Raw genomic sequence first — 10,120 nt, 5'->3', positions numbered from 1 at the left:
CAGAAGTGTTTCTCATGTTGACACTGTGACATTTGTAAGTTTAAATTTCATAGTTCCCATAGAATGGATACGGAAGGATGCGGCACGCTCTTAAATATCAAAGGTGCTCTGGTTGAAGCAGATGCCATACTGAAAGAGGCTGTCAGTTCTGAGACTCCAGGGCTCTTGTATGTTTCCCAGTGATTCATTTGGTAGGATGTAAAAAAAAAAAAAAAAGCCCACAAACACTAACAAAGCTTGTCAAAACACATGACAATTATATTAACTATGATGGGTTGAAAGAAAAAAAGTGTAACCAGCTTCAGTATTCTTGGAGCCAAAGGGCATAATGTGTGTTTAAGGAAAACTTATAAGCAAAGTATGAAAAATAACATCATTCCCTAAGAACATTTTTGGTAGCAGGTAAGAATTTCTTCAGGAAAAGGTAGCACAACAAGCTGTATAGCATAATAATTTTACTCTGTTAAGTATAATACAGTTCTGGACAAGTCTTTGCTAATGATTTATGGGAGTTAACATCTTCTATTTTATCTGATATTGCAACAGAATCTTTGATAGACAAAGGAGATTTGGATGCTGTATTTTGACATAGGACTTGGGGTATGTGTAAAGAGTAGACACATTTAGAAAAAAGAAAGATGGGTAGACACACATGATAAATAGATGATAGAGAGGTACATATCTCTTTATGTAGATTCTCTATACATGTTTATAAATATCCACATATCTCTCCCACATGTTATCTGTTTTTACCCTTCTCAAGTGACCCAGCCTCATGTTGTTTTTCAAGAGTCAATCAGCATTAGTGGAGATGAGGCTTTGCCAATCATCCAATTCAAACTTATTTTCCTTTGTCTACAGCACCACACCACCACACTGACTTTTTTTTCTTAAACTTTAAACTATGACTCTCTATCACCATGGCATTCTATAGAGAATACAAACTTATTTTTATTAAAAAAATACAAGTTTAAAAATAGAGCCTTCATGTACAGCCTATGAAGAAACTAATGAAAACCAGAGAGAGAGAGAGAGAGAGAGAGAGAGAGAGAGAGAGAGAGAGAGAGAGAGGCAGAGACAGAGAGAGACAGAGAGAGACAGAGAGAGAGACAGATAGACAGACATACACAGACAGACAGAGACAGAGACAGAAAGAGAACACAGAATCCATGGCCTTTGTTTTCAAAAATTGTTGTTACATATACACATAAACATATACATTATACATAGATACACATATTCATATGTACACACATATTCATATATACACATATATTCATATCTATATACACACACTTATATATACATACATGTGTGTGCATAAGTATGTGTTTTTAAATACAACTTGTCCAGTTTATAGTCTATATAATATTATGTATATTTTAAGAGCTGTCCTTTTGGTATTGTATAACCAATTGGTATGCTCTTCTCTGGGAAGTACTATTTCTTCCATTTACAGCATTCCCTAGTTGTCTGTAGTTCTTTGTGCAGCATTGAGGCCTAGTAGGTTTACTCAATTCATGTCAGTATGTCTGGAGTTGTTCTTGTTTAGCTCATGCTTAAATAGTCAGGTTGGTGAGAATTTTTGAGTGTATTTTCTGACCGTCCTAGAAGATATAATTGCACAACAAATGGCCTGTTCTTCTGGATCTTACAATCTTTTTGTCCCTATTTCTACAATGATCCCTGAGCCTTAAGGGGTGGCCATAGTATTGCAGATGTATCAGTCAGATCTCGGCTCCACAACTCTGGATTTGCATTAGCTATGGTTTTCTGTAATGGTTTACAACTGTTGATAAATATGAGAACTACACTTATCTGGTGCTATAAGGATAAATGTTTAGAATGTAGTTAGAGATTGTGATGGTTTAATAAAATGTTGGCTATAGAATATTCTATAAGATCTATGACCTCATTAGTTGGGGTAGTTCACTAGATTTCCATTACCAGGCATGATTTCCCCCTTATCTATCGTATTTTAAGTCTAATTAGAGAGCTTTTGGTTACCACAGAGATGTGTGCTGGTTGCATCCTTGCCAAGGGACTCCAGTGGAGCCAGCTTGTGAGGCAGTAATGCCAAAAAGCTGCTCATGAGAAATGATTTTCTAGGACTCTCCTCCTGGAAGTCTGACGAAAGTCAGCTCTCCAGTTTGGGTCAATTTGACAGGCGTAAAGCCTGGTAGCTGTTCTTGAGGATCAGAGTTCCATGGATATTCCCCTCCCGGAGGTTTGGCGTTTTCTCCTAACCCATAATGATCAAATTTCGACCATGTTAGTCTAATGTATAGATTCACGTGCACTCTATTAAGCATTACCAATTAGTAAATGCCTTTTAAGATTGTATTCTAACATAGCTAAAGCCTTTTCCCAGTGTTCTTAGATTCCAGATAGCAGCAAGGAGTTTANCCTATTCAGTAACTAATTTAGCTCTACCATAAAACAATTAAGCACTAGCCATAAATTCAGTTGTCTACAGAAAGAGTCTGAAATTCTCACTGAGATATAATTCTTATTACAGACTACATTCCATGCCAAGAGCAAATTAATATACTATATTGAATAATGGAAATTCTCCAGACATAGATAATAATTAACAAGGCCTAAGAATTCCAAGGTTCATGACACTACTTTATTCCTGAAGCCAGGCAAGAGTTTATACCCCGCTAGCCCAATTAACACTAAAGTGTGAATCCGAAGTAAGTGCTAATCTCTAAAGTAAACATAGTCCTTTTGAAGTCACTCCTCTTGTATCTGGAGGGATACTTATCCCTAACATAAACATTTATCTGGTTCCTGCAAATTCTTTTTGTAGTCACTCCTCTTGCACCTGGAAAACTTCAATGTACCATATCTGTTATGTTTTACAATTTATGATATTCGCTGTAATATAATTAGTCTAAGCTAGACCAGAAAATTACATTCAGATTCAACACCTCTCTTGTGTGTCTGTCTGTCTGTCACCCCATCCTAAGCTTTGCCCACCTACTCTAGAAAACCGTTTTACGCAGGCACAGGACCCAGAGGGTCTGCGGCACATCCTTATGGTTATCATGCCATGTTGGTTGTTGTTGTGTTACATAGACATCGTAGATGGATAGGACTGTTAGTGGCTTCCCTCCTATAGAAGCATGCATGGCATCTTCACCTGAAATTTCTAGCTCGTGGGCCTCTGAACCCTGCATCTGAACTGTATGCTATCTTTAGCAAAAGAGACGTAATTTCCACTTCTAAGAGACAACCATGGACTACAGCAGCAGCCTGAAATGTTTGAGGACTGTCTTGGACAACTCTGATAAACAACTCAAAAGAGGGCTTCTCTTCCACATCCTACTCTATAGATACTTGCTGAGTCATGTTCATTGCTGCTCTATTCACAAAACATAGGAAAGAGAAATAACTGAAATGACCTTCAGTGGACAAATGGATAATAAAAGCATGATACATATACACACTATAGAAAAGTATACAGCTGTAAAGAAAAACAAAAAGAACTTTGAATGTAAATGTGTGAAAATAGAATGATCATACTGAGAGTGGTAACCCAGACCCAAGGAAACATCCTATATTTTCTCTCATCAAAGGTTTCTAGCTATCAATCTTCAGGTTTGAGAACATGAATGACTTCAGAAACTTGGAAAGTAAAATGGGACCCTTGTCAGGGTTCTGGTGTGGGCATGCAATAGAGAAGGGAATAGCAGGGGACAAGTGATTGGTTCTGAGAAATGGCAAAGAAAGGAGTCAAATTAATAAAGGAAGAGTAGTTCAGAATGGGAGAGCAGGGTATGGGTCCCTGAAAAAGTCCTAGGAAATCATACTTTCAATTGTCTACTTAAAAAGTATAATAATGTATTGTATGTATATTCAATGACTGCTTCTTTTAAATTCCTTGATGCCTGACAGGTGGTGATATGGCTCAAATAACTGATTTGTTTCACATGTAGGAAGAGATTGACAATGTCTCATAGTGTATGCCTTTTTTTTTTTGTCTCAACTGTAAACATCACTCTTTATATTTCTTTTTTTTTAAAGATTTATTTATTTATTATATGTAAGTACACTGTAGCTGTCTTCAGACACACCAGAAGAGGGCGTCAGATCTCGTTACGGATGGTTGTGAGCCACCATGTGATTGCTGGAATTTGAACTCCGGACATTTGGAAGAGCAGTCGGGTACTCTTACCCACTGAGCCATCTCACCAGCCCTATATTTCTTATGAATTCCTTTCCTGGTTTTCTTCTGAACTCTTCACCAACTATAATGTCACCAAAAATGGTTTGCATTTTCCATGACAGAGGTGTGCTGGCTTCTACAGAATATCTAGTAACACTGAAATAGTAAAGATAATACTATTATAGCCCTAATCAATGATACGTATGAAGACATGAAGTATCATATATATATATATATATATATATGATATATATATATATATCATATATATATATATGTATCATATATATATATAAAGATTAAATTTGAAGACTCAAAAAAAAAAAAAACAAAGATAAGAAGATCTACCCTCTGGAAGGTAGCACTTCTTTTTATATTATTAGTGTACATTAATTTTACAAAATAATAGTTTTCTTGTGACATTTCCATACAGACAATATATAAGAAGATTTCCACTATCCTTCAATTTTTAAAAGAATATTAATATTTTAATTATATACTTATGTGCATATGTGCATTTGGCATCCTGTGCCTTTGGAGGTCAGAAGAGTGGTCATTGTTTCTTCACCTGGAAGCAGAGTTACATTAGCCATCCAATCAGGTGTTGGGAACTAACCTCAGGGCTCTATTAAAGGAGTATGCAATTTTCACTGCTGAAACATTTCTCCAGTTCATAATATACTATTTAGTGGTAGAATCCTCATCATACATACAGCAGGTTTCACATGTTTTGTAAACACTATATTAAGATCCTCTACTACTACCAGGCACTATTTCTTACTCTTGTGTTGATATTTCATTTACTCTCAAAATATTCTGATAAAATTTGTCATTAATATTTTATTATAATAGTTGAAGTGGGAAATGACATAGGCTAAATTGACTTTCAGGATAACACCTCAACATATTATGGTGCTGAGCTAGATCCTTTGTGCAACGTTTTACATTATGCAAGGTAGATGTCTAAAGTGCACTCACATAGGCACAGAGGGAATGTGAATGGGTGGAAGGAGACATACAAGAAACTTGAATATTTTGTTAGCTCAAATTGGGCTACAAGCTGCACATCTCGCAGATAAAAACCAGCAAAAAAGGCATAGAAGATGGAAATATGACTGATTCCTACTGTGGATACTCTGTATGAATGTTGGGATTAAGAATTCAGGAATCCATTTCCTCCCTTCATGTCTAAGTCATGCTCAAAGATAGATGCAGCATGCCTGGACATCATAGAAGAAGGCTGGGGAGAAACAACTGGTCATCTTTAATGATATGACTATGCAGGTGTCAGAAGGGTGTGTCATGTCCAACCACTGTCTCACAGGCTGGGACAGAGCCCAGGGGTCAGAATAAAAGGACCGATGGACAGGGTGCTTCCATCCACTCACTGGCTGAGATACCCACAGATCTTGTGCTATCCTTCATCTTGGTAAGTGTTTACTGGAGGTAAGGGCAGAGACTTTAAGAGTGATGCCATACTAGATCTGGACAGGCACTGGGAAGGATCCATCAGCCTTGCACCCATATTGATAGATCATAAAACATGGTGAAGTCTGAGGGGTGAGGCAATGGTGGCACTGTCAGCCACTAGCCACAGCCTTGGTAAAGATTCACTGGAAAACGTTGGATATTCTAGAACTGGAGAGCACAAAATACCTTCAGTGTATAGGACCCCTTTGGGTGGGACACGCAGCACAATAACTGTGCATCTGGACAGGTTTCTAGGGGGACTTGGCTTCTGAATAAAGTTTCCCCCCTCTGCCAGTATAGAGCTAGAGTCAGGAAAGAGCAACAGGATTTCAGTTTGTCATGAGAAAGAGAATCCTGCTTCCAGGATCTGTTCACATATTTCTCTGATCAATTGGACACCACTAGGATGACTCTGAGCTTGCCATCCTTAGCCCCTGAGCAGTTGGTAATCTGGATACATCTGACCTCTTGCCTCCCAACAGGGGTTTGTGTTCCCATGGAGGTTTGTACAGGGTTTACATATTTTTCTGTCAGTGACTGAGCTTAATTCCTAAGAGTTCTAGAAGGTCCTATGAAATACTGACATTACACTAAAAGCACCTTCAAAAAATTATTATTCTATCCTTTACAATTAGTCATCTTTGAAATAGCACATATATTGGCACATGTATGAGGATTAAGAATAGCACACATTTTCTAAATGTCACTAGATATTTATTTACAGATGCTGAATTTCAGGTAACCATATCTCATGGGCTCATGTTTCTGGTGTTCCAAAGCCATGATAAGCAGGATGTAAAAATCTGAGAATATTATAAATGAAATAATTATAGATGTGTTTCTATGATGATCAGTTACACTTCTGGGGAGGGTAAGGGGTCACTATGGGCTAGGGGGCCACAGTGTCTGACAAGTGTGTGATTCTCTCGCAGCTCCTGAATACCTACAGCTGAGATGTCCTGCCAGCAGAGCCAGCAGCAGTGCCAGGCCCCTGCCAAGTGTCCTCCCAAATGCCAGACCCCCAAATGCCCTCCAAAGTGCCCCCCAAAATGTCCTCCCAAGTGCCCTCCTGTGTCTTCCTGCTGTAGCCTGGGTTCTGGGGGCTGCTGTGGCTCCAGCTCTGGGGGCTGCTGCAGCTCCGGAGGCTGCTGTAGTTCTAGTGGCTGCTGCAGCTCTGGTGGTGGTGGCTGCTGCCTGAGCCATCACAGACACCACAGATCTCTCCATCGCCATCGCCACAGCTCTGGGTGCTGTAGCAGTGGTGGCAGCAGTGACTGCTGTGGCAGCAGTGGTGGCAGCAGTGGCTGCTGTGGCAATAGCCAGCAGTCTGGGGACTGCTGCTGAACTGGATGAGGAAGACTTCAGACAAATGGTGCAGGGGGAGCACATGCTCAGAAGATTCTGCATTCCTTGATGTCCTCTCCTCCTGCTTCCCTCCTTGCCCTGCCCTCTGAGGTGCTGAAATCTCCTGGGAAATGTTCTGTAGCCTCCTCAGGAAATAATAATACCTATTTGCCTCTTTGTTATAAATTAAAAAAAAAAAACTTGAAAAACATTCCTGACAAGACCATTGCTTTTCTTTTTTTCTTGGCACACACTGCTTCTTATCACTTAGTCATCTTTTCCTTCAAAGAGAGTGTGGTACCCAGAGGAATTGTCCTCTTTTAGATATGTATGTATTTCCTATGAAGTTATACTAACATCTGTACTCTATCTGTAAGAACTTCCTTTCTATTTTTAAGTAACCAGTTGTCACTATTATAAAAGTGGAGGACTAACTTCATGTCCAGGGAGTTGTTGGTACATGCTCACTATTAGAAAGTCATTAGGAGGACCAGGATTCTACGCTCAGATTAAGTGAGAACAATCAGTACACTGGTCAATCTTTTCTTTCCTTTTTATGTTCTTGTAAACAAAGTTGTTACACAGAAATGCAGAAACTTTCTTTTATCTTCAAGTCATTTTGCTGTTGTAACTGATGTCCTATAGCATGGGGACTTCTGGCCAGCTGACCATTGGCAGTGCTATCATCCTTCCCCTGTTACTGCCTGCTGAAATCTTCACACATGAAGAGTCCATTAGCAGATATAGAAATTTTTGGAAGCCTTTTCATGTCTGCTTTCTACTTCTTTGTTTTAAAAGTCCTCAGTAGGAAAGAGACTTTGTTAACACTTACCGCTGTCACTGTCACAGAAAGGAATTTTTTGAGCGCTCACCCTATCAGACCCTAGTGTCCAATTCCCTTAAGTATATGTGAAAATGTCCCTACTATATATTCACAATGCTATGCATAATTTAAGCAAAATAAAATTCAAAAATTTAAATGTAAAGTTAAATTATTTTTGCACAATTCTTAGAGTGTATGCCACAAAGAACAATGCATACACTGAATAATGTTGAGAGCTCACCACTTGCAATTTGAAGAATTCATACAATGACTTATCCTTTGTAATATGTAAATAAAAAAATAATTAGCATAACTTCAATAAAATAAAGTTATACATGGTAAAACTCAAAATTAAATGGTAGTACATTTTATTTTGAAGAAGTATAATGCATATTTCTTCTTTATATAAGAGAAAATGTATATTACTTCTTCTGTATTTTTAATGTAATCTTATAACTGAGTATATCTATTAACCTGCAAATGAATTATTCAGTTTTTAGGAGAGAATATAGTTCCTTATTTGTTTGTTTGTTTGTTTATGTTTTTATTTACTTAAGTTGTAAATGCTGTCCCACTGCCCAGTATCCTTGTCATATTACCTATTGCTTCTCCTCTTAGAGGGTGGGGACCCTCTAGGTATCCCCCTACCCTTTCGTATCACCACTCTGCCAAATTAGGCACATCATCTCCCACTGAGGCCAGACAAAAGAGGCTTCTTGAAAGGATTCTAGAATCAGTCTACAGCTTTAGGGATAACCAACTCTCTAGTTGTTGGGGGACCTACATGGAGACTCAGTTAAATGCTTGCTATATCTGTAGGGGCCTCTGTCTAGCCAGTGTATGCTCTTTGATTGGTGGTTCAGTCTCTGAGAGTCTCCAGGGGTCCAGGTTAGTTGACTTTTTTGGTCTTTTGGTGAGGTTCCTGTCCACCAAAGGCCATTCAATCCATCCCCCACTTCATCAATAAGAGTCCCCAAGCTCTGTCCAGTGTTGGCTGTGGGTATCTGCATCTGCTTCAGCCAGCTGTTGGGTTAGACCCTCCCAGTGGACAGCTTTGTTAGGCTCCTGTATGCAAATATAACAGAGTATCATTAATAGTTTCATGGACTGGTGCTTGCCTATGGGATGGCTCTCAAGTTAGGCTGGTTATTGTTTGGCCATTCCTACAGTATCAGTTCCATCTTTGTCCCAGCAATTAATTTTAGACAGGACAAATATTAAGTGGAAAGTTTTCTGTGTGGTTTGGTGTCATTATCCCTCTACTGGGGTATCTGCCTGGCTATTTCAGGTTCCATATCCCTACTGGTAGGCATCATGGTTAAGGTCATCCTCACTGAGTCCTGGGAGTCTAATGCACCCCAAGACTCCCAATTCCCCCACCACTCTAGGAAGCTGAATATATCTATTTATTCTCCTGGCCCTCTGGCCATCTCACTTGTCTCTTCCCAGACTTGACCCTGCCCTTGTATTCCTTTCCCCATCCCCTCTACCATCTAGATCTGTCCCTCCTTCTGCCTCCTATGACTATTTTGTTTCCCCTTTTAAACTGTATTGAAGCATCCTCACTTGGACCTTCCTTTTTAAGTTCTTTGGGTCTGTGGGATATATGATGGCTATCTTGTACTTTATGGCTAATATCTACTTACCAATGAGTACATGGCATGCTTTTCCTTTGGGGTCTAGTTACCTCACTGAGGATAATTTTTAGTTCAATTTAATTGACTGGAAAATTCATGATGTCCTTGTTTTGAATAGCTATATAGTATTATTCTGTTGTGCAAATGAACCACATCTTCTGTACCCATTCTTCTGTTGAGGGACATCTGGGTTCTTTCTAGCTTCTGGTATTACAAATAAGGCTGCTATGAACACAATGGAGCATGTATCATTGTGGTATGGTGGAGCATCTTTTGAGTATATGTCCATGAGCAGTATGGCTGGATTGTCAGAGAGAATTATTTCTAGTTTTTTGAAAATGCCAGATTGATTTTTGGAGTAGTTGTTTAAGTTTGCAATCCCACTAGAAATGGAGGAGTGTTCCCCTTTTTCCACAAACTAGCCAGCATATGCTGAACTTGAGTTTTAGATCTTAGCCATTCTGATTGTTGTAGGATGGAATATCAGGGTCATTTTAATTTGCATCTTCCTGATAACTAAGGACATTGTATGTATATATATGTGTGTGTGTGTGTGTGTGTATGCTTCTCTGCCCTTTGATATTCCTCTTTAGATATTCTCTTGTTTATCACTGTACCACAGATTTTCATTGGGTTACTTGGTTCACTGGAGTCTAGATTCTTTAGTTCTTTATA

Source organism: Mus caroli, chromosome 3 (genome assembly GCF_900094665.2).
Source record: "Mus caroli chromosome 3, CAROLI_EIJ_v1.1, whole genome shotgun sequence".
Classification (NCBI taxonomy): Eukaryota; Metazoa; Chordata; class Mammalia; order Rodentia; family Muridae; genus Mus; species Mus caroli.
The sequence above is the reverse complement of the archived record's forward strand: the minus strand, read 5'-3'. Positions refer to the sequence as shown.